General features: G+C 40.3%; 1 protein-coding gene across 5 annotated transcripts in view; it reads right to left on the bottom strand.

The window, feature by feature from the left end:
• Positions 1–24514, bottom strand: part of PHLDB2 (pleckstrin homology like domain family B member 2) — a 244705-nt gene extending 220191 nt beyond the window's left edge. For 3 of the 5 annotated variants that reach the window (XM_036352337.1, XM_036352338.1, XM_036352339.1), the window contains exon 1: positions 23999–24510. The gene's annotated coding sequence lies outside the window, so the exon portion shown is untranslated. Of the gene's footprint in view, positions 1–23998 lie in introns of all 5 variants that reach the window. The other 2 variants (XM_036352336.1, XM_036352340.1) reach the window with 2 other exon arrangements.
• Positions 24515–25758: the final 1244 nt, after the last annotated feature.

Below are 25758 nucleotides of genomic sequence, written 5' to 3'. Positions count from 1 at the left end.
TGCACACATTTGCAGAATTTCTTCAATGCTGCAGACTTTTATTTCAATTTTTAACTTTATGTAATGTTTTGAAAGTTTTCATCATGCCTACTGAGTCACCGAGAGGAGGGGCAAAGTTTTATAGCTTTCTTTTTATTCTTCATTTGTGCTCAGACAATGCTTTCAACTCAGATAAATGAGGTTTTGTTTCTAATTTAATTTTCCCTTTAAATATTAATATTTTTTCTGCCTGGATAGAGAATATATCATTTCATCCCATGTACCAGGAGGCATATGATTTAGGAACCTTAGTTTTATCCTAGCTGGTGCAGCTGTTAGGTACTCAAATAACCCCTAATCCTTTATAAAAACTTAATCGAACAGCTGCCTTGATAATATGCCGTTTCAATAACAGCCTTTGTTGAGGAAAATAATATCTCATTGTAATAAGTCTCACAGATTGCTGACGTTTTTTTGCAAAGAAATGTCTAGTGCCCCAAACTGGAAATCAAAATACACACTGAAAAATTCTCCTTTAACTTCTACCATGGGATGGAACTGTATTCTTTGGATTTAGATACTGTTGGTATGTTTGTTATACTCATGGTTTAATTAGACTGTTTCAGTGCAGTGGAACAGCTCCTTAAAGTACTGTAACAAGGATACTATTGTTCTTTCATTTGAGCCATTAAAATTATAGAAGGGAAAAATGAAAAAAATATCCCTGGCAGCATATTTTCTAATTCAGCTGTGACTTCTCCAGACCAATCACCAAAAAGCCTCTGCAAGGCAGTTTCTGTTTACACAGCAGTTTGATCTGGATTCTTATAAAATTAAACGTAGGTTGACAAATTAAATCTAACTCCGCCACCCTCCAGGATGTTATAAATGTAAAGGAGACTAAAACAAATGTGGAAAAGTTATTGTAATAGGACAGTGTAAAGTCAGATCCAATAAAACACAGTAATCTTGTTTATGAATATAATTGAATGCAAAGAACATCAACCAACAGTTGATATTGTTTAAAACATGTACCTACATCATCTTTCTTACTGATGTCTTTGCTCCCCTTCCCCCAGATTATTTTGTTTACCTGAAACATCTATTTTTGAGTTAAGTTCAGTGTTTTTGCATTATCACTATCTCTATCAAGAATTTATGAAATAGGCATCTTACATTGTTCATGGTTAATCACATTAGGGCACCCAGTCCCTTTGAACTCATCCTCAAATGGGTATTTTTTTTAAAATGAAAAAGGCTCACAGGTAATCTGAAACTTATGTCCCAATAGAACTTAACAGGAGAGACTCCTCCGCTTTGTCCAAATTCATTTGGAAGTGTTTCTCTCCAGCCGTTTCAGTTACCCAATAAATTTCCTTTCTGCTAAAAGCTTCCGAGTTAGTGTTTGTTTGTTGAACCATAACCCCTGACTGACTACAACACTGAGGTTTAACTCCAGATCTTTAGGATCAAAATCTCCAGCTGTCTGCATGCTCACAAGTGAACAGGCTCCGGGGGCTGCGCATCTCACAAGAAATCGACATTAGTGTCATTAATATTACTTACATAAAATTCTCCTCACTCCAAATAAGATTTGAGATTACATAGAAAGATACAATCCAACAAAATGGAAAAATAAAAGAGGAGAATAGGAGGAAATAAAGGTATTGGTGCACAAGACAGATTACTAAATGTGGAGTACTTTATAGTCAGAAATGGAACTTGGAGGCAAATGAGAATACTCAGTTCAAGGGTCCTCACATCCTTTTCCCTGAAGGAGAGGCTTCCTCAGAAGCCCAAACAGTCAGGAATTCTGTTGGGGTGGGCGTGATGGATATGGAGTCTTAGCAAAGAAAACTCCACTATTCTCATGTGTGGCCACCAAGGAGCAGTCCCTGGGCTCCTCTGCCCAGGCATTGATGTGGTCGGTGAGTTTCTGCATTTGCCTCTGCAGTGTCCTTTTACATTTCTTTTGAAAGGTAAATACATTAAATCATTTACTTCAGCAAAGTGTTTCCCAGACTTCAGTCATGTATGTACTAACTTCACAATCTTGCTATAGTCACATACGTCTGTTCTATTTCTTTTTTATGCCTAAATACTTCCAATATCTTTGTTTTAAATAATGTACGTGAATGTGAAAGCTTGCTATGCTACATATTTTAAATACTTATGGAAATAAAACTTGTATTAAAGTAGTTATATATCATCTTACATTCTGCAGAAAGTTTATCAACTGAACTACAATTTTGTTCTTTTAAAAATTATGCATAGAAGTCAATTTTTGGAGCCTTTATCTACCAGAAAATGTCTGTTTTGCTCTAATCCATGATTTATAGTTTGGCTGGGTATAAAATTCTATGTTGAAGTCATGTCTCCTCAGATCTTTGAAGGTGTTTTCCCAATAACTTCTAACATCATACAATCATGTTGATGAGAAGTCAGAAGCCAGTTTAATTTACCTTCTTCATAGATTCCTTTTTTTTATCTCTGAAAGTTCTTATGTTCTTTTAATCTTTGGCATTCTAAAATATCATAAGATTACCTAGTTGTTTTTCTTTTAAATTTAATTGGCTGGAAATGAGCCATTTTAATCTAAACATTATGCCTTTTTGACAGCTTCTTCCCTTCCATTTTCTTTGCTTTTTCTGAGACACCTATTAGTTACATATTGGACTTCCTGAATTGGGTCTCAATGTTTGGAGCCTATGTCATTCTGAGGTAGTAAAATAAAAGCCTTTCTGTGTGTTCTCAGTAGGAAGTGGTTTCATACACAGAATGCGCCTTGGGAGGTTTCTTCAACTGTTACTGACTAGCTCAGTCTGCCATTCCAATGTGCATGATTCCTACATGTGCACCTTGAAGCTGCTTCAGACCTCACATGCACCTCTGCCCGTGCATCTGTCTGGAACTCTCCCCATTATTCTGGAGAATAATCACCTCTTCTCTTCTACCTTCTAAATCAGATGTCTAGGCTTTAACCCGAAACCTTGCGGAAGGGGCAGTTCCTGCTTTTTTGTCCTTTCAGTGTGGTAGAGATGCCACAGTGACAGACAACCCAGCACAGAGCTACACAGGATGAGTGCATACCCCAAATCTACCACCTATGGCCATGTGGCCTCAGGAAAATTTCCTAAAGCCTTCACCTCTCTAACTGTAAAGAGGAAAAAAATACTACTAGCTATCTCATAAGTTTGCTGAGAAAACTGATTGAAATAATGCATGTAATGTATGTAAATCAGCACCTGGCACACATTGAAGTACTTTCTGGTATATGTTCGCTATTCTAATTTTTATTACTACATTTAATTATCTCCTAAAATTACATTTGCACCAATGCCATTTTGCTCTAAATTTTGAAAAGGTTCTTCAACATTACTTTCTATTCTATTTTATAACAATAATAATTTTAATCATGTAGGAACCATTCTTATTTAGACTTTTTTTATAGTGTCTTATTTTCTGTTATAAGTTTATTCTTTTTTTAAATAATACTTTTATTTCAATAAGGTCTTAGAAAATCAAGAGGCAAAATCTTGGGCCTAGTTTGCCATTTTTCATGGAAGCTGACATTACTGAATCAAAAGGCTAGGTTCCAACTTTTAGTTATTCTCTCTTTGTGTCAGGTTGTATGCTTAGAGCTGTACTTTCATACTCTTATCTAGTTAACCTCAATCTTAAGACATAGATACTAGTATTATTACATTTTTAAAGATAAGATAACTGGGGCTTATAGGGGTTAAATGACTTATCCCAAATCACGTAGCTAGTCACGTAAAGCTAAAATTTAAACACAGACATATTGGTGACAGAGTTTAAGCTCTGAGCCATTACTGCTAGATGGATATCATCATTGTAAATAGCTTCACAATACCCTTGTTTGTGTGTGTGTGTTCATCCAATCCTTCACTTATGAACACTTAGACTGTTTTTAAAATTTGCTGCCATAAACAAACCTTATTTACATATCTGTATACTATGAGAAAATTTTAATGCACTCTTTTAATTGTTAAAAATAATTCCTAGAAGTGGATTTTCTAAGTCAAAAGTTACCCACAATAAAACATTTTTATATGGTTTGACAAATTGCCTTTAGAAAAGAGGTTCCATCATCACAGTGTGTAAAAGTGCCTATTCCTCATATGTAAACCAATACATGCTATTACTTAATTTTTGCCAATCTCATAAAAATGAAATGTTGATATCAAGGATCAAAGATGATGGTGGAGTAGATGGAAGTTACCCTCACCCCCTCCCTGGACTAAATCAAAATTGTAACTAATTTGTAGAACAACCCCTTGAATAACCAATTAAAGACTAAGTGGACAGAAGTCTTATAATTAAAGACATACAGAAGCCACATTGAGATTGGTAGGAAGGGCAGAGATGCAGTAAGGGCTGGCCCTGCACCTATGTGTGGTGGTTGAGAACCTGGAGGGATATATCAAGTACAAAGGTCTCCCATGAGGAGTGGTGGTTCTTAACCTCATCTCATGCTGGACTCCAAGCCTGGAACACAAGAATTGGGAAGAGGAGTCCACATAACATCTGGCTGTAAAAATCAGCACGAATTCCTTTTGTCAGGGAGACATGAGAGTCTGCTAAAAACCCAGGCATCCTCTAAAAGGGTCATTGCAGAAAATCATGTTCACAAGCATTCACCCTGGGCTCTGGAAGAGGGACAGTGGCTCAGAGTGGACTAGAGTCATACAGGGATAGAATGGGTTGTGTGGCTTTGGGGAGATGGCTGGAGGGACAACTGTCAATGTCTCTGTGCTGAGGCTCTCTCCCCACACCCACAGGTACCATCTTTCCTGGGTCAAGCACTCCATGTCATACTAAGGAGATCCATGTTAGTCTGAGGAGATCCACTGTCCCCACCCTCCCAACTCCCTGAGGTCCTGTCCTGCCAAGCTCCGTTCTGCCGAGGAATCATTTAGCTGTGGGCAACCTGGGCTCCTGCAGTCTTTCCTGGAAGGCTTTTGGGGATATCCGGGCAGATTCAGGGGTATGAGACATAGAGCGGGAGACTGACTAGTGTGGCACTGAGGCAAAGGCCATTTTTCCAACTAGCACTGCAACTCACCTAATTGGCCTGGGGTTATCCATTAGCCTGGTCCTCCGACTCCCTGTAGTTTCACCCTGCCAAGGAATCAGCTAGCTGCAGGTAGCGTTGGCCCACTGCAGTGTTTCTTGGATGGCTTTTAAGGAGGTCTGGGCAGACTCAGGGGTATCAGGACTCACCGGGAGGGACTAGGTTGTGTGGCTCTGGAGCAAGGGCCATTTATCCCTGATTGCCCAATGAACACTGTTCCCTAACTGGAGATTCACTGGCCCTACCCTTCCAACTCCTTGTGGCTTTGCCCTGCCAAGCTCCTGCTCTGCTGAGGAATTGGCTCCACCATTCTTGTGCAGAGTCCTCCCTCCACATGACCAGATCTTAATCTATTTTAGCTGGTGAACTGCTGGCCTCACCCTGACAACTGAGAGACTCTGCCCAAACACAAAGGTGTGCAGGCCCCAGGCAGCTAGTGGCTGGCCTTGGTGTACCATGAGGCTTTTGCTGAGTGGCCACAGATGCAGCACTGGCACTGAGTTTGAGTCTGTATCAACCTGGTGAAGACCACAGGCCCCTGTCTGATGACTTAGAACCTGACTAAAGCAACTCACATACCACTGGAGGCTCTGTTAGTGGTTGGGACTAACAGGCATCCAGCCAGAAGAATCAGATCTTTGGGTGCCTTTGGCCTTTTGCTGACCTGCTTCATGCTTAGTACCAGTGGAAATCAGCCTTGGTACACAGCTTGGCCCCTCCCACATGCACCCAGACCAAGCAGAGGCAGCCACCAGCTGTAGATTGCTTTGTAGCTCCTAAAAAGTAGCCCAGAGCCAATCACAGGAAGAATATGACATTGACCTGCACCCAAGAGGCCCCCAAACCAACAACCTAGTAGCTGGCTTCAGACCACATCAGAGCATGACCTAATTAGCTCCACAAGCAGTACATCTAAATGGAGATCCTGGCAAGCACCAGATCTTGCTGGGGAAAATTCCAATTCATGGGATCAGTCCTCACATAGCAGCACATACACTATAATTGAGGTCAATTTTCCCAGCTAGCCATCCTGAGGTCACCCTCTCATCCATGGAAGGTTGAACTCTTAACTAATTGGGAGACAAAACAGATCTATTTAATACACAAAAATAAAAACAGAGAGACAGGCTAAAATGGGAGACAATGAAACATGTTCCAAATGAAAGAACAGAAGAAATCCCCAGGAAAAAAATAACTAAATGAAATGGAGGCAAGCAATCAACAATTGTTAATAGGGTGCTCAAAAAGCTTAGTGAGAATTTAAACAGCATAAAAAAAGGACATAGAACCCAGAAAAAAATACTAATCAGTAATGAAAATACTGCATCTGAAATAAAGAATACACCAGAAGGAACAAGAGCAAGTTAGATGAAATAGAGGATAGAATTAGTAATTTGGAAGACAAGGTAGGAGAAAACACCCAATTAAAGCAGCAAAAAGAAAAAAAGAATTTATAAGAATGAGAATAGTTTAAGGGACCTCTGGGAAAATGTCAAGCATAATAACATCAGCTTCATTCAGGTACCAGATGGAGAAGAGAGAGAGCAAGGAGTTGAGAACATACTTGAGGGAATAATGACTGAAAACTTCCTTAATCAGGTGAAGGAAGAAGACACACAAGTCCAGAAAGCACAGAGTCCCAAACAAGATGAACCAAAAAAGGCCCACACCAAGACACATCATAATTAAAATGGCAAAGGTTAAAGACAAAGAGAGATTTTTAAAAGCAGCAAGAGAGAGACAGTTACCTACAAGAGAACTCCCTTAAGACTGTCAGCTTATTTCTCAACAGATACATTTCAGGCCAGAAGAGATTGAAATATTCAAAGTGATGAAAATCTAGGACCCACAACCAAGACTACTCTACCCAGCAAGGCTATCATTTTAAAATTGAAGGAGAAATAAAGAGCTTCCTGAACAAGAGAAAGCTATAGCAGTTCATTACCACACAACCAATCTAATCTAATAACAGAGAAACATGCAAACTGACTGCACCTCTGCTATGCCCCAAGCCACGCCCACCAGCTAATCAGAGCAACTATATGCAAATTAACCCAACCAAGATGGTGGCCAGCAGCCATGGAGCTGGAGCAAGCAGGAGGCTTGGTTGCCCTGGCGATGGAGAAAGCCAAGCTTCCCACCTGTCCTGGCTGGCTGTGGCCTCCGCTCAAAGCAACAAAGTTTCAATTATAGAAGATAAATAAATCCCAGATACCTGCTTCCAGCCAGCCCCCACTGGGAGCTTGGGTGTCTGGGGGTTGTGGCCAGCTTGCAAACAGCCATCAGCCCCTCACCCAAGATGGCCACACCCTCATGGAGTGAGGGTCCCTGCTGGGGGCTTGGCCAGCCTGCAAACAGCCATCAGCCCCTCACCCAGGCTGACCAGGGACCCCAGCAGGGGACCCCCACCCTGAAGGGGTTGTGGCCAGCCTGCAAACAGCCATCAGTCACTCACCCAGGCTGGCCAGGCACCCCAGTGGGGACCCCACCTCCCTGAAGGGGGTATGGCCAGTCTGAAAATGGCCCTCAGCCCCTCACCCAGGCTGGCCAGGCACCCCAGTGGGACCCCCAACCTGATCCTAGACACCCTTCAGGGTAAACCAGCTGGCCCCCACCGTGCACCAGGCCTCTATCCTATATAATAAAAGGGTAATATGCAAATTGACCCTAACAGCAGAACAACTGGGAATGACTGGTCACTATGACACACACTGACCACCAGGGGGCAGACGCTCAATACAGGAGCTGCCCCCGGGTGATCAGTGTGCTCCCACAGGGGGATCTCTGCTCAGCCACAAGCCAGGTTGATGGCTGCCAGTACAGCGGTGGTGGTGGGAGCCTCTCCCGCCTCCTCAGCAGCGCTAAGGATGTTCGACTGCAGCTTAGGCCTGCTCCCCTTGTCCCTGGTAAGTGGACATCCCCCAAGGGATCCCGGGCTACCAGAAGGATGTCTGACTGCCAGCTTAGGCCCAATCCTCTGGGGAGCAGGCCTAAGCCAGCAGGTGGACATCCCCCAAGGGATCCCAGGCTGCGAGAGGGCACAGGCCAGGCTGAGGAACCCCCCCAAGTGCACAAATTTTTGTGCACTGGGCCTCTAGTATTATAATAAATGTTAAACAAACTTCTTTAAGAAGAAGAAATTTAGAAAGTGGAATATAAATATGTATAATAAAATGGCAATATAATAAAATGGCAATAATCACTTTAAATGTAAATGAATTGAATTCTCTAATCAAAAGTTATAAGGTAGCTGAATGGGTAAGAAAACAAGACCTATATGTATGTTGTCTACAAGCGACCTACTTTAGATCAAAAGACACACATAGAGAAACAGTAAAGGGATGGAAAAAATATTTCATGACAATTGAAATGAAAAAGAAATGGGATAGCAATACTTATCTCAGATAAAAGAGACTTTAAAAAGAAGGCTGTAATAAGACAAAAGAGGACATTAAATGATAAAGACATCAATCCAATAAAAGAATATAAACCTTGTAAATTGTTATGCATCCAGTATAGGAGCACCTACGTATATAAAGCAAATATTGATGGATATAAAGGAAAAGATTGACAGTTATATTAGGAGATTTTAACAACCCATTAACATCAATGTATAGATCATCTTTACAGAAAATCAACAAGGAAATGGCAGCCTTAAATGACAAACTAGACCAGATGGATTAAATTGCTATCTTCAGAGCACTTCACCCCAAAGCAGCAGAATAAACATTCTATTTACACATGGAACATTTTCATGGAACACAACAACCCCAAATCTATGGAACACAGAGAAAACAGTCCTAACAGAAAAATTCACAGCAATACAAGCCTACTTCAAGAAAAAAGAAACGTCTCAAATAAACAAAAGTAGGATCTCTTACCCTTTGAGATAACATGGAGGGACCTGGAAAATATGTTAAGCGAAATAAGCCAGTCAGAGAAAGACCAGTATCACATGATCTCACTTATATGTGGAATCTAATGAACCAAATAAACTGACAAACAAAATAGATCCAGAGACATGGAAGCATGCAACATACTGAAGATTCTCAGAAGGGAGAGGGTGAGGGGGGGGGGGCGGGTAAGAGATTAACCAAAGAATTTATATGCATATATGCATAACCCATGGACACAGACAGTAGTGAAGGCCTGGGGAGGGGTCGTGAGTGGGGAGGAGGGGGTCAATGGGGTGGGAGGAACTGGACATCTGTAATACTTTCAACAAGAAAGATAAATTTTAAAATAAGAAACTTCTCAAATAAATAATCTAACCTTGCTCCTAAAGAAATTAAAAAAAGAACAAACAAAGCCCCAAGTGAGTAGAAGGAAGGAAATAATAAAGAGCAGAGTGAAAACAAATGAAATAGAATCTAAAAAAATACTGAAATCAATTAAACCAAGAGCTGGTTCTTTGAAAAGATAAACACGATTGACAAACCTTTAACCAGATTCACCAAGAAAATAAGAGAAAAGACCCAAATGAATAAAATCAGAAATAAAAGAGGAGAAGTAACAATTGACCACAGAAATACAAAGGATTATAAGAATATATTACAAAACTATATGCCAACAAACTGAACAATATAGAAAAATGGATAAATTTCTAGAAACACACAATCTTTCTGTCTGAATCAAGTCAAAACAGAAAATCTGAACAGATCAATTAGAAATAATGAAATTGAAACAGTAATAAAAAAAAAACTCCCAACAAACAAAAGCCCTACACTGTATAACTTCATAGGTTTTACTAAATATTCAAAGAAATAACAACTATTCATCTCAAATTATTCAAAAAAATTTCAAGAAGAGGGAAGACTCCCAAGTGCTCAAGCTCATTTTACAAGGCCAGCCTTATCCTAATTTCAAAACCAGATAAAGACACTACAAAGAAAGAAAATTATAGGCCAATATTTCATATAAACATACATGCAAAAATTCTCAACAAAATATTAGAAACAGAATTTAGAAAAACATTGAAAAGATAATACACCATGATCAAGTGGAAATTATTTCTGGGGTCCAAGATTGATACAATAACTGCAGATCAATTAATATGATACACCACATAAGCAAAATGAAGGATAAAAATCATATGATGATATCATAGATACAGAAAAAGCAGTTGACAAAATCTAGCACCCATTTATGATAAAAACTCTCAGCAAAGTGGGAGTAGAGGGAACATACTTCAACATAATAAAGGCCATATATGACAAACTCACAGCTAACATGCCCAGTGGTGAAAAACTAAAAGTATTTACCTTAAGATCAGGAACAAGACAGAGATGTTCACTTTTACCACTTTTATATCAACATTGTACTGGAATTCCTAGCCACACCAATCAGACAAGAAGAAAAAGTAAAAGGCATTCAAATTGGAAAGGAAGAAGTAAAACTTTCATTATTTGCAGATGACATGATATTGTCTGTATACAGAGAACCCCAATGGTTCAACCAAACACTACTAGAACTGATAAAGGAATTCAGTAAAGTAGCAAGATACAAAATAAATAGTCAGAAATAAGTTTCATTTTTATACACCAATAATGAACTATCAGAGAAGGAGACTAAGCAAACAATCCCATTTGCAATTGCATCAAAAAATGAAATTGCTAGAAATAAATTTAACCAAAGAGGTAAAAGACTTGTGCTTGAAAAATGATGGGACACTGAAGGAAGATATGAAAAAGATATAAATAAAAGAATCATATACTAGTATGTGCTCATAAATAGGAAAACGTAACAGCATTAAAACATCAAAGCAATCTATATATTCAGTGTAATTCTATTAAAGTACCAATGGCATTTTTCACAGAACTAGAACAAATAATTCTAAAATGTATATTGAACCACAAAAGCCCCCCCAAAAGCCAAATAGACACAACAATCTTGAGAAAAAAGAACAGTTGGAGGAATCACACTTCCTGATATCAAACTATATTACTGGGCTATGGTAATCAAAACAGCATGGTATTGGGATAAAAAGACACATAGATCAATGGAACAGAATAGAGAGTCCAGAAATAAACACAGGCCTACATGGTCAATTAATATATGACAAATAGGCAAGCACATGCAATGATAAAGACAGTCTCTTCAATACAGGGTGCTGGGAAAATTGGACAGATACATGAAAAAAACAAAACAAAACTAGACCATCTTCTTACACAATATACTAGAATAAACTAAAAATGGATTAAAGACTTAATGTAAGACTTAAAACCATAAAACTCCTAGAAGAAAACATAAGCAGTAAACTTTCTGACATTTCACTTAGCAATATTTTTTTCTGATATATCTTTTTGGGCAAAGAAAACCAAAGTGAAAATAAACAAATGAGACTACAGCATGCTAACTTATTTTTTGCACAGCAAAGGCAACCATCAACAAAACGAAAAGACAATTTATTGAATGGGAGAACATATTAGCCAATGACACATCTGATAAGGGGTTAATATCCAAAATTTATAAGTAACTCATACAACTCAGCACCAAAAACAAAACAAAACAAAAAACAATAATCCAATTGAAAGAGTGCAGAGGACTGGAATAGACACTTCTCAAAAAGAGAATATACAGGTGGCAAATAGACATGAAAAGATGCTGAACATCACTAATCATTAGAGAAACGCACATTGAAACCACAATGAGATATTACCTCATACTAGTCAAAATGACTATTGTCAATAAATAAATAAACTACAATTGTTGGCAAGGATGTGGAGAAAAGGGAATCCTCATGCACCGCTGGTGGGAATGCAGGCTGGTGCAGACAGTATGGAAAACTCTATGGAGGTTCCTCAAACATTTTTAAATGGAACTGCCTTATTCCTCAGGATTCCACTTTTGGGCCTACATTTGAAGAAACCCAAAACACTATTTCAAAAGAATAGATGCCCCCCAACATTCATTCATTGCAGCATTATTTACAACAGCCATGAAATGGAAGCACCCCAAGTGTCCATCAATATATGAGTGGATAAAGAGCTGGTAAATATATACAATATAATATTTCTTGGCCATATAAAAGAATGAATTCTTACCATTTGTGATAACATGGAAGGACCTAGAGGATATTACATGAAGTGAAATAAGTCTGACAGAGAAAGACAAATACTATATGCTTCCATGGAATCTAAAGAACAAAACAAACAAACAAAATAGAAGCAAAGTAATAGATACAGAGATCAGACTGATAGTTGCCAGAGAGGTGGTGGGGGGCAATGGGAGCTGAGGAGCTGGATGAAAGAGATGAAGACATTAAGTACAAATTGGTAGTTACAAAATAGTGATGTAGAGTGCAACATAAGGAATATAGTCAATAAAATTGTAATAACTATGTATGGGGTCAGGTGGGCACTGGAAATATTGGGGGACCACTGTGTAAAATATATGATTGTCTAACCACTATGCTGTATACCTGAAACTGATAAAAATAATATTGAATGCAAACTAATTGAAAAATAAAAAAATGAAGTGTTATCTCACAGTTTAAATCTGCTTTTATTTTTATTGTGGCTAAACAGCTCTTCATTTGATTATAGGTAATTTAATATTCCTCTTTTGTGAATTTTCAGCTCATTTTCTGCCCAGCTTTCTCCTGGGGTATTGTTTTTAGCTAGTATGAATTTGTAAATACTCTCCAAGGCTAATAATATTTTGTGTATTATTCATGTTGAAAATATACTTTCCCAGGTCACTATTTCTATTTTTACCTTTGCTTATAATATTTGTAAATGAAGTTTTAAGTATGTATGTAGTCAAATCTATTCAGTTCACTTTCACATATAATTTTTCTTTCAGTGGATGAAAAATATCAACCCAATATGAAACTTAGTCCATTATGAGTTCAACAATTTTGGGGCCTAACTTCAGGAAATGGGAGTTTTTTAAGATGGTGACAGATTCACTTACACCCTAAACATTTACCTAAGCCAACTTAAGGAGGATTTCCAACCATACTAGGTCAAAAGCTATTCAGCTTGTCCTTCTGGCTAGCAGCCCACTTGAAATGTGTGGCATTAAAGACGGAGTTGGATTTGGATGTCAATGGAAGCTGTTGGGATGAGTGCTAGGTAGGTCAGCTCTAATCTTTAACCCTGAATTTCCTCAGTGGTATCAGGTACTGACATCAGAACACCTTACTGTCTTTTCTTTAGCATTTTCTTCTTTGTTCTTTATTTCGGTTTAAAGTTGTTCCCTGGATAAATGTAACTCATAACTGAGCAGCCATTGGATTTATAACAAGACTGTCCACCAGGAAAATTTCACCAGGGTTTGGGAGAGCATGTAAGGCCTGGACTGCAGAGAATGGCTCTAAACTTAGGCACAGGTTCTGATTTGGGGTAAAGTTCTAGTTCTTTCTCTTCTATCTTTAAAATTTTTTAATATGTATTTTTTATTGATTTCAGAGAGAGGAACAAAGAAGAATAGAGAGAAAGAATCACCAATGAGAGAGAATCACCAATTGGCTGCCTGCCTACTGCACCTCTCCCCCCCACCCCCCCCATCCCCCGGACACACACATACACACATACTGGGGATTGAGCCTGCAACCTGGGCATGTGCCATGACTGGGAATCGAATCAGTGACTTCTTCCTTCATAGGCTGATGCTCAACCAGAGCCACACCAGGGAAGCTATTTCTACCTTTTCATTTGAAGGCTCTCTTTGGCTCCTCTGTTACTTGCCTTCTCCAGGCAATCAAATCATTCTCAACCATGCCTACCACTACTGTCCCTACTCTGGTACTTTCACCTCCTTAGGATATTCAGACACATTCTTAAAAGGAAGCAGCTTTCTCTTCAAAGTCTGAATTCTTAAAAAAGGAAGGATGCAAATCCTAAATCCCTTTTTTAAACAACACCACTTGGATCTCAACTCCTCTGAAAGTCTTCCTGAGCATCCATCCGAAACTTTCTGTGTTGTGTCAGTTGCCGCTGCCCTTACAGCCTCACACGGTGCTGCCTTGGCTCCTTTACTGGTCCATCTGCTCTTAGAGATGTTGGTCTTCCTCTGAGCAGAACTGTGAGTTACTCATCTTTGTAGCACTTAGCACAGTGTCAAGCATATATGAGGCTCTATAAATGTCTTTTTATTGCTCTCTGTTAGAAAAATGGAAAATATTTCATTCCAACATGCCGTTATGACTTTGGCTTGAAGCAAGTGGGAATTAATAGCTTCTGATATAAATGCATGTGAAAAATAGTAATGTCCCAGTTGGAGGCATATCAGATAGTGGCTCAAAGAGGAAAATGGTGACTCTCAGATAATCCCTTAGGAGAATAGCCAAAGATTAAACATAACCATATATGGTCAGAGTGGCTGTCTACACAATAGGTGAAAAAAGTCAGTTTGGAGAGTGGGCTAAAACTCACAATGTAACCAAATAATGTCAGGCCTCTGTATCCATTGATCAGTTTACTCGAATTTCTTTGGTTAATCTTACATATAAGATTATCTATACTAATAAAAGGGTAATATGCTAATTAGACCAGGAGACCTTCTGGACATCCTTCCAGACAAAGCCATGGTGGTGAGGCCGAGCCAGAGGCGGTTAGGGGAGATCAGGCAAGGAGGGGAGAGCAGTTGGGGGTGAGCCGGCTGGCAGGCAGAGTGGTTAGGGGCAATCTGGCAGGCAGGCAGGTGAGAGGTTAGGAGCCAGCAGTCCCAGATTGTGAGAGAGATGTCCGACTGCCGGTTTTAAAACAAAATTGATCTAATGCTTTTCTCATATCAAAATTATTTCCATGAATTATATACACACACACACACACATACACACACACACACACCCAGTTTGTAAATTATTTTACTTCTGCTGCAGTTACAGCAAAACACTCACCCCAAATTCTGAAGATTTATGGCATAAAAGCTCCTCTGTTCAAAATGCTGCCTTTGGCTTAGTGGGCAGCGAAAAGTAGGTTTATCAGGGACAGTCCTGCATCTTCTGAAGCCTGGACTGATATACCTCTCCTTACCTTCACTGCCTGGCAGTTGTTGGGCACAGATGGGATACTTATGGGCTACAACTCCATTTACTATTAATTGGCAGAAGGAAGACCATGGGAAGGTGTATATGTATCCAGATAGCTTTATGAAAGTAGAAACACTGAGTTCAGTTTTGCCTCATGCCCTGAAATGCTCTTTTTCCTGCTAGAAAACTGGCAAGCTAAAGAATCCAGTCTAATATTAGAAATTCAGTTTAACTCAAGAAACAACAGTGTGCTCACTGAACCCGTAGAAGAAGCTGTGACAGAGTCAACTGGTGCTTGGTCATTTGGTCATTAGCACTGGAGTATGTATGAGATTTTGTCATATCAAACAAACAAACAAACAAACAAACATTGAGATCTGTATTTGAGTTAAGTTTGACATTGATAATGACTGTTGGAATCATGGGTCATTTTGGTTCTCTGGTCTCATTAAGAGGCACTATGTGGTTGAAACATAAGCCTATCCTCATCCTATCCCACCTTAACTGAATACATATGATGGGCAACCCAAGGGTGACTTTTGCTGTTTTTTTGTTTTGTGGCTTCTAGAAAGGGAGTGTAGCCAATGTAGTTGTGGACAGTATCAACTAAGCATTATTTACTATGCTGTTCATCCCTCTCCAAGAGATTACCTAATGCGTCTTTGAGATATTAGCAATAGAATAAAAACTGAGAAGTGCAATGTTTTTGTTGAGTACAACAGAAAGTCACTTGAGGACCCTGCCAGGAATGCAGCCTCTTTTGTTGTTGCTTTTAATCCTCACCCGAGGATATTTTTCCATTGGTTGTTAGAGAGAGTGAAAGGGAGAGGGAGAGAAAAAGAGAGAAACATCAATGTGAGACTCATCAATTGGTTGCCTCTCTGGACCAGGGCCAGGGATAGAGCCTGCAACCGAGGTACCTGCCCTTGACCAGAAAAGAACACTGGACCTTTCAGTCTGTGGACTGATGCTCCATCTACTGAGCCAAACAGGCCTCTTCTTAAAGAATGCATGGCATTCCCCTGTCACCCAGAAAATGACCAGGTACCCCTCGGTGACAAAATTAATAATTGTCTTTCTCTCATCTTTAAAAAAGGGACAAAAGTGGGCAGCAAGGTGATGCAGTGTTGGAATGCTACATAAGACCATTTATGCCCAATTTCGTTCAGTATTTTTCTTGTTGGATTAGAGATTTGTTGCAGTGACTTGTGAGAGTCATTCTTCAGAGCCCTAGAGCTCCCTTGGCAAGGGCCTGGGGTGATCAAGTAAACCAGTGTGGGCCATGGTGCTACACTTCTAACTAGAACTTTCAGTCATGCCTTGGTACTTGGTGCAACTAACAGGTTCCTTTGAACAGTATTGCTCTGGGCGGCTTTCTTTCATATACAGTGAGTGAGAATTGGTCTTTCCTTTCTTTATGGGAGAAGTAGAGCAGAAAGGAATAAAATAATTCCAGAGGCAATATATATATATTTTCACTGATTGGAATGGAACTTCATAATTCTGTCAGTCATCCTGATGACCACTCATTTCAGCAGAATATAAGAGGGCAGTCAGGGGAATCAAAGACAGCTACCCTTTCAGTTCAGGGCCTCAGGGAAGATCCTTGATGCATTCTCCTTCCTCTTTATACCTCCTCTTCATTACAAGTAGCTTTCATGAAGCTTACAAGAAAGGACATGAGCACAGGCACCCAATTAGCAACAGCCTAGGTGAGTAACCCTGGGTGGGGCACATGAGGGGGCTTAGGGAAGAGCGGGAGGACAGGGATGCTCTCAGGATCCGAAACACTTCAAGCTCGTCTACAGTCCTTGACCACTGTTGTGTGAACTTCAGAGCAAGTGCAGATCTGTCCCTAATCCTTCCACCTTTTGATTATGCCACTTAACCCTCCCACCCACCCCCTCTCCTCCAAACACACACTGTTCCCTCTGACTCACGGCCATGCTTCTGTAACCTTGGGCAAGTCACGTCACCTCGAAGGGCTCTGTTTACTTGTAAGGGAGGGTAATGGTCATGACTGCCTGCTCACTGGAGCTCGAATTAGTGACATGCAGGCGCGGCAAAGCTGAATGTCAGTGCCAGGACTGCAGCTGGAGGGAAATCTGGGAGGCAGTTTTCCCTGCATTTTCCCAGCTGAGTGGGCCCCTTCCCTAAAAAAGATTGATGCCCAGCATTCCTAGTTTATCACCATCCAAGGTTATATTCCTGAGATCGCCTTAGCAGCTTTCTATTCCCCCAAAGGTCATTTACCTAAGAGATAAGGATGATGGCTCCAGAGCTAAAAACTATTTCTGTGTTTAACTTTTTAAAATATATTTTATTGATTTTTTACAGAGAAGAAGGGAGAGAGATAGTTAGAAACATCGATGAGAGAGTAACATCGATCAGCTGCCTCCTGCACATCTCCTACTGGGGATGTGCCCGCAACCAAGGTACATGCCTTTCAGTCCTCAGGCCGACGCTCTATCCACTGAGCCAAACTGGTTTTGGCATCTGTGTTTAATTTTTAAAAGAACTTCCTGATCTTAACCTTTCTAGTTTTTATTTTTTATTTTTATGGAAGATAGGATATTAAAACCAGAGTAGAACTTAAAAATAATAAAGCCACCTAGTCTCCATTTTTAAAAAGAGAAAATTAAGGCCAACAAAGCAGAAGCGACTCGCTCAGTGTTACACAGTTAACATGCAATGGTAGCAGAATCAAACATGACTGGGGTCGCACATGTTCTGTGCCATTCTGTTACTGATGGCAGAAGAACAAGTAACCCTCATGCACCATTCCTTCTGCATCACAGGTTAAGGCCTCTAGTTCCTTTAGTCATCCCTGGCAATTTTTAAAATCACTTTCTCAACTAAATTTATAGTCAAATACCAATTAATACCACCAGTGAATATTTACTGAGAACTCTTAATCTTCAGGATATTGCATAAATAATTAAAAGTACACATACACACACACACACACACACACACACACACACACAGACAGAACTCTAAAGAGGCTGTGATTTAGTTCACTTGGTAAGCTTAAAACTTTCAAGATTATTTAACACTGTTTCAAAAACAGTGTCTAACATGTTTCTGGGAAAGAAACATGCAGAACTGAGGATGACCCATCGATACATGTTTGTGGTCATTCAAGGCGAGGATGCATTCTTTCTTGAAACTGAGTCACCACTAAGAATTTTAAAAATTGCCACCAACTCATAGATCAAGACAATGGCAGAGTCAAGACTAGGATGGCTATTTTGGGCTGTGCTTCATGTTTTGTTTGTTGGGTCGCAAATTATCAACAAAACTACATGCTATAACATTATTTCTTATCAGGGGAATTTCCATTTTGCAAAGAGAAACAAAATGAGATGAATTTTGGTAGAGAATAGTCAGGTTTTGGGAAGTCTAGCTATTGGTTCTTGCCTCTACTCAAGATTCCTATCTGGGAAGCAGAGCTAACTTTTGTGGATAATATATATATATACTGAGTGGCCAGATTATCATGACCACCCCATCAGTACAATGAGATGAATTAGTTATGCAAATAATAATAATAATAAAACCTTGAGAGTATTTGCTTAGGAAGTTTTCAATATTCAGTATTTTTGGAAGTGTCAATGAAGTACTGATGGGGTGGTCATAATAATCTGGCCACTCAATATATATATATATATATATATATATATATATATATATATATATACTTGAATTGGTAGAATCAGATTGAGATACTGCTTTTCCTTGGGTTATAGAGAGGCCTGCCACCTCCTCATTCACTGAACCATCTCTGGTTGGCCTCTGAGTTTTCTCTTCTCTTGCAACCTGCTCAGGTCCTAACTACAAGTTTCCAGCCTCTTACCTTGTGAAATCTAATGAGATCACCACAAAGCAGGCTCCCTGGGTGAAAGTCATCATTACACAGAAATACGTAAGGCCACTAGCTGAATGCACTATGCAAGGCTTCTCTTGTAGAAATGAACCTTGAAACCTCAGTGCAACAATGACAAAAAAGATTTGTCCAGAATTCTCTGCAGGAAGCATTTTTGATATTGTTGTAATTTTACAAAAAAATTACTAAGCTTTATGGAGCTTACCTAAGCCCACAGTGAAACTGCAAACTCGGACTGCTTGAACCCTGTCCTCCAAATTCAGAGGTCTTACGTAAAAGCAATCTCATTTTCATTTTGCTTCTGGGAACCCCTCCAAGGCACAGTGAATTGCCAGCTTTTTGTGACCTTCAGTTCCTTAGCTGCTCCCAAGGGAAACTTGACCTTAGAACTGTAGAGAGAAGGGGAATAATTTTCAATTTGATGTGGGGCAGGGGCACAGTTTCTTTCTCTCTGTTTGCTCATTGTCCAATGCTTAATGTTCTCCTGTACCAGGATCCTTAGAGCCTCTGAGGTCACAGAAATGGGTGCACCCTAAAGTAAGGATGCAGACAACAAGAATGTCAGGTGGGTTGGAGATCCAGGCAGCCAGGAGCGGTTCCCAGTGAGGCATTAGGAATAAGAAAACACTCAGTGCGCTCTAGAGGCACAGCTGATGCTGGGCTCCGTGACTGCTCAGAGTGCTGTCTGTAGGACAGAAATGGGATTCATGGGGCACAAGAATTCCTCCTGTCACTTCAGTTAGTTTCTACAGGGATTGCAACTATACCCATGGTGGTTTCCCAACCTGTAGGAGGACTTCCTTAGGTTCTCTACCATTTGGTAACTGCTTAACCCCCAAGACATCTGTCTGGTTATAGAGTTAACCAATAGAGGGTTTGTGTCTATCAGGAGACTCCGTGGGTCTCTTGACTCCAACCCATGTATCCTGTCCCACAGGCATGCAACATATTAGAGGACAGTGGTTTCTCACCAGTGGTTTCTCCCAGCAATAATTCCTTTGATATCTTACTTAGCTCGTGGGCACATGAGTTTGAAAGATTTTTACCTTCTAAGCAGTTTTTATTAAGAATTAGTGTCTTTATTTTCATTACTCAATGAAAATAGAGTAACACCATTTCCCACAATGATTTGATATAATACCTAAGCAAAGCAATTAATATTTCAGTAAGTCTTTGTAGTCCGAGAACAGACTGTGTAGACATTTGGCATTTTAATTCCTGAAAATTGCTTTGTGCCCATACCCACTATTTGCCAGTCTTAGGAATCCAGAGACTGACTTATGTGTTAGAAAAAAAGAGCAAATAATTTGGAGTCCCAAGATATGGGACTTGTTAGCTGAGTGATGTTGAAAAGGTCACTCAGCTTTATCGAGTCTCAAGTTCTGAAAAACTACCATCTGAAAATGACACCCTCCTTACAGGATTGTTATAAAGATTAAATAAAACCATACAGGAACATTTTGTCATATTCAGCCTTCTCAAAGATAGAAATTTGACAGCAAAAATAAACTTAAAAAAATCGTGGTATCTATAATAATAAAAGCATAATATGCTAATTAGACCAGATGACCTTCCAGATGAAGCTGGGGCTGTGAAGGAAGTCTGGGTCTGGGGTATTGGAGGATAGCCAGTGCTGGCAGCCGGGGGAAGGAAGGCCTACTCTTGCACAAATTTTGTGCATCGGGCCTCTAGTAATATATAAGATATTTGTTTCTATGTTGCATTAAAATCAAATAAACAAAAAAATGTTTATAAACTAGAAGATAAGAACAATATTCCCTCACAGCTTCAGAAAGGGATCAAAATGCTGACTTGTGGGGAATTGTTAGTGTGCGTGTGTGTGTGTGTGTGTGTGTGTGTGTGTGTGTGTGTGCGTTTTGTAGTTCCTTTCCTGGATGAGACAAATATTAGTGTTGAGTTTTATGCTGGTACAGGATCAAGAATACCTGCAGAGGAGGTAAAAAATGTATGCTTTCAGGATCCAAGCAAGTAAATTAGAAAGGACTCCTTACTCTTTTACATTTAGAATACAAATAGTATAGCTACTGTTGGGTGGTAAGTTCTCCCAGAGAGAGTGCTAAAAAACATGGGCTTTGGAGTCCAACAGACTCCAAGTCAAACTTCACCTCTTCTTACTAGCTCATGATTTGGGCAAATTGCATACATTTGTTCTAAGAATTAAATTTAAAAAATGTAGGTAAAAAGGCAGTGGTTCATTTCCTGGTCATAATAAGCACTGGATAAAGGTAGAATGGTGTTATGAGTCCTTGTATTTCAGCTTCATTTTTTTTTTCTCTTTAATCTAATGCTTCAGTCAACAGAAAGGATAGCACGTGAGTCGAGTTCTGGCAGGGTCAGCAGTATTAGAAAAGGGGACTCTTGGACTTGGTGATGCAAGCCCTATTTGTCACGCCTTTGCTAGCATACTCTTAGGTATGCATGAGGCATGTCAGTGGAAAAAAAAGGAACCCTTTGTTCAAAAATGTTTAGCCAACCACATTTCATGATGGCATTTCTTTATCTTGGTTTTGTAAATGCTCAGGAATTGTGGCTGCTTTGAAATTTCTGCCAGAAATTTCAGGGATTTTTTGATGCATCAGAACAAAAATGAAATGGGGTGGGGAGCAGAGGAAGGCTTGTTTCTGCACATTACTCATTTACCTGTTAGATGGCACCAACAAGCCGTTTGGACTCTAAGCTGACACGGGTCTCTTTGGGTTTCAGGTACTGCGAGCTGTGATAGGATAGACTGTTGACGGTTCCCATACTTGAAGCCTCGCTCTGCCCAAATCCCTTGGATTTAGTGGAGTCGGTATTAACTGAAGTGAAAGGACGTAGCAATTAAATTCTTGAGTTCCCAGATAAGGCTGGGGATGGTGTCATTTCTTTCCCTGGAAATAGTTCAGATGCACTTTAGTTTGGCTCACGGACCTACATCTCTGGAATATAAAGAGGCAGGGATGTAGCCTGAGAATTGCCTGGGTTTACTTAGAAAAATATTCCTAATTACTTAGGGAGACTCCAGTGACTGCCACTACCAGGAATTTTTCCCTTTGTTCTCCACCGGTCCCTCCCCTTACCTCATCTCAAAGAAAGTAAGTCTAGTCCAATGCTAGCCTTTTGGCTACAGCTATATCCAGCCAGCCTGGGTACGGTACATCAAGGACCCGTGGAGAATCCCCACCCCAGTGCATGCTCCTGGGTCCGCTTAACTCCGTAACCACATGGGAAAGCGGCAGTGAGAGTGAGGCAGAGCTGAGTAGAATCCTGGCTCAGCCTCTAACAGCAAACTTGGGCAAATTAATTGACTTCTGATTTCTAACCTCCTAACACGTAAAAGGAAAAATAATCTCCCCTTCCCCCACTTAATAGCCACTTTGCATGAAATGGGAAGAAAAACTGGATATATTCTCAGGTGCCACCCGTGTTTTGGCCTTGAGCTAGATGCTGCACTGAATGACCAGGTCAGGCCTGAGTGTCTGTCTGTCCCTAAGGCAGCCTGCAATATAGTGGGAAACTGGCCAATGTATTTGAATGCCCTGGCGCCCTTCCCCCTCTTCATAACCGCTTCCATCACTTGCCTTATCTACAAACATTCTCTAGAGACTGGCCAGACAGGACTTAATATCTCCACAGAAATCTACCAGTTTTCCATGGTTCTCCACCACATTCCTGGGAGTTAGCCACAGACTCACTCCAGAGCTCGCATGGGGTTTGTGCCTGCGCCACACTCTGCAGTGGCCTTGCTTGCTGCCTCTGGTTAACTGCATGAGCCACATAAAAATTCCTGCCACAAACCTCAGCAAAGGGGATGCACTTCAGTTCCATAAATGATTGACAAAAATAGTGTCAAACTTTACCTCCGCTAATACACGGGCCAACTCCTTCCCTAAAGGGAGTTCAGAAAAACAGGGCCTCCCTACCACCAGGCCTCTAATCATTAAACGAACCAGAAACCATTGCTTAGGCCCGACAAATATACATGGTGACAATGTGACAACCATTCTAGAGGAGTTATATGCAGACCTAAGGAAGAGTGGACCATGTTCCTTAGAAAATAACACATTTTTAGAAAGTGTAGACTTGAAGGGGAAAGTTCATGTTTTTTTTTATGATTAATCTTTTTCTTCTTCAAAAATCCCTTAGTAACTTATCCTACAGATAGTCGGTTTCTTCCCATTGACTTCCAATCGCAGAGGAAGCTCCTCCTAAACCACAACCTCTTGTGCCTGAGGCGATAGTAGGTCTCTCTGATTTGTGCTTGAGTCTCATTCACGTTTGTTTATTGTGGAGACAGGAAGGGACCTGTGGTATTTACTACTCAGATAAAATTGTGCTCTAGTCAGAGAAGAATATGAGCTATAGCGTCAGAGAAGGGCATCTTCAATCAATGCTGCCTTGTGTCTGTTCTATAGAGAGACTCTGTCAGGCAAGGCTTTAGTGGTCCTCCATCAAAGGTAGGAAACAGCCCTGCGTCAGTAAATGATTGACCCGGCTGCCCTGGCTGATAAGCTTAGGCAAACAGGCTTGATTTGCTACAGCAGTTTCAAGATTTTAACTCCCTGGGCTCCAAAGCAGAAAAATGCACATACCTTCCTGGGAGATCCTATCATCTGAGATTGACAGCCCTGTGCAGGAACAGCTCGTTCCTCAGAATTATGTATAAAATTTCTGGTATATATTGAAATTGGAAAGAATTCATACAAGCAAAATTCTGGAACAAAACCACGTTCGGAGAACTGAATGATGGAAGAATTTCAATAAATAAATAATATGTTTTTTTTTTGGTTTTTTTTAAATAAAGAACGATAAAAAAAACTTTCCAAAGTTTCAAACAACAATTTTGTAGAGGAACAACAATTTTCAAAGGAGAGAGAAGATGGAAGATAACTACAACCCACTTCCAGGACATGCTTGAACAAATGACTGAATTCTCTGGACACACACCCACATCTACCACATCAACCTCAGCGGACCATCATCGGACGCTCTGGCTACAAGACTGGGCAAAATGCTGGTTCTGTGATCTTGAGAAAAGGGGCTGCGATCACAGATCACCTACCTTGATTGCGGAATTAAATTAGTCTTTTCTCAGCTTCCTTCTTGACTTTGCAGTGATAGCCACGATTGTCCCAATCCTTGCTGAAGAGTTTCAGATGTTGGGAAGAAGCGTCTGCATTGGGCTTCCACTTTTCCCCCAAATTGAGGAGTTCTCCTCCGTTTCCTACCCCACTCTCTCTGGCTCCTGCAGACAGTGGTCACGGGCTGTAACTTGCTTGCAGCCAGGTATGTTGACAGATGTGAAGGAGGGAGGCCGTACTGGTCTCAGCTGCCTGGTCTGGCCAATCATTACACACCAGGCCAGGCTTAGTCCTGCTCAAACCTGACCAGAGATCTTGGTGACAAAAATAGATAGCAGAACTGTGGGAGGGTCTGTTAGCTATGGACTGTCCAGAAAAGCAATTTCCTTGCAATTGGATCTGTGAAGTATAAGGGAAGAAAATACCTTTTATTTCACTCCTTTTTTAAAAAAATGTATTTTTATTGATTTCAGAGAGGAAGAGGGAAGGAGAGAGATAGAAACATCAATGATGAGAGAGAATCATTGATCGGCTGCCCCCTGCATGCCCCACACTGGGGATCGAACTGTTATCTCCTGGTTCATCAACCACTGAGCCGTGCTGGCTGGGCTATTTCACTCCCTTTAATGTTAGCAATATCAGAAGGGAATTAGGAGGTCACTATCAAATCTTTCATTTAATAATGGAGTTTCTTCTATTGAATTCCTGTCATGTGAGAATCATCTGAAAGTTCCTTTATCAAATAGGGCTGCCATTTAGCTATAAGGCACTATATATGTTAGGTATTTTTTATGGTTTACCACAAACTGTCATAATTACCTTGAGATTTTATTCCTATTTTATGGTTAAGGGAACAGAGGCTCAAATGGATAATGGTCATGAAACGAGTAGGTGCTGAAGCCAGGATTTGAACTCAAGTCTGCTTAAAAATCAGTACCAGTGTCAAAGCACTTTCTACAATTCACTCTGTGGTTGGCTGCATAAAAGTCCCCAAAGATGTCCATGTCCTAATCCCCAGAACATGAGATGTCATCTTACATCATAAAAGGGACTTTGCAAATGCAATTAAGGATTTTGAGATGGGAGACTATCCTGGATTATCCAGGTGGGCCCAGTGTATACTAAAAGGCCTCTTAAGAGGTCAGAGTCAAAGAAGATGTGATAAGAGAAGCAGAGTCAGAGGGAGATTGAAGATGTCACGCTGCTGGCTTTAATGATGGAGTAAGGAACCATGAGCCAAGGAAGGTAGCTTCGAACTTGAAAAGGCAAGGAAATGGATTTTCTTTTAGAGCCTCCAGGAGGGACATAGTGCCAGCCCAGTGCAGACTTCTGAGTCCAGACTTGAAAGGTAATACATTTGTGTTATTGTAAGTCACAAAATTTACGAGAATTTGTTATATCGGCAACAGCAAACTGATACACGCACTCCCAGAAATACTCTTTGTGATGGTGAGCTTACTCTCTCACTTAGCATCCATTCCACATAAGAATACTCTTTATTAAACAAAGCTCCCCTTTTTGTAATGGCAACTCGTGGGTTCTACCTCTTCCTGCACATCAGGCACTTGGGAGGCAGCTGGAAATGATGAGAAAAAACACTGGGAACGGACTCAGAGCCCGAATTCTAGTCCCAGCTCTGCATTAGGCCACACAGTCTGACTTTCCATTTTCTCTCCTATAACAGCGCCTGGACAAATGTTCTTTGGTCACTTCCACATCTAAAATCATAAGATTCTAAAAT

The sequence above is a fragment of the Myotis myotis genome, unplaced genomic scaffold (genome assembly GCF_014108235.1).
Source record: "Myotis myotis isolate mMyoMyo1 unplaced genomic scaffold, mMyoMyo1.p scaffold_m19_p_2, whole genome shotgun sequence".
NCBI lineage: Eukaryota > Metazoa > Chordata > Mammalia > Chiroptera > Vespertilionidae > Myotis > Myotis myotis.
Note: the sequence above shows the minus strand (reverse complement) of the source record. Positions and strands in the feature narration are given on the sequence as shown.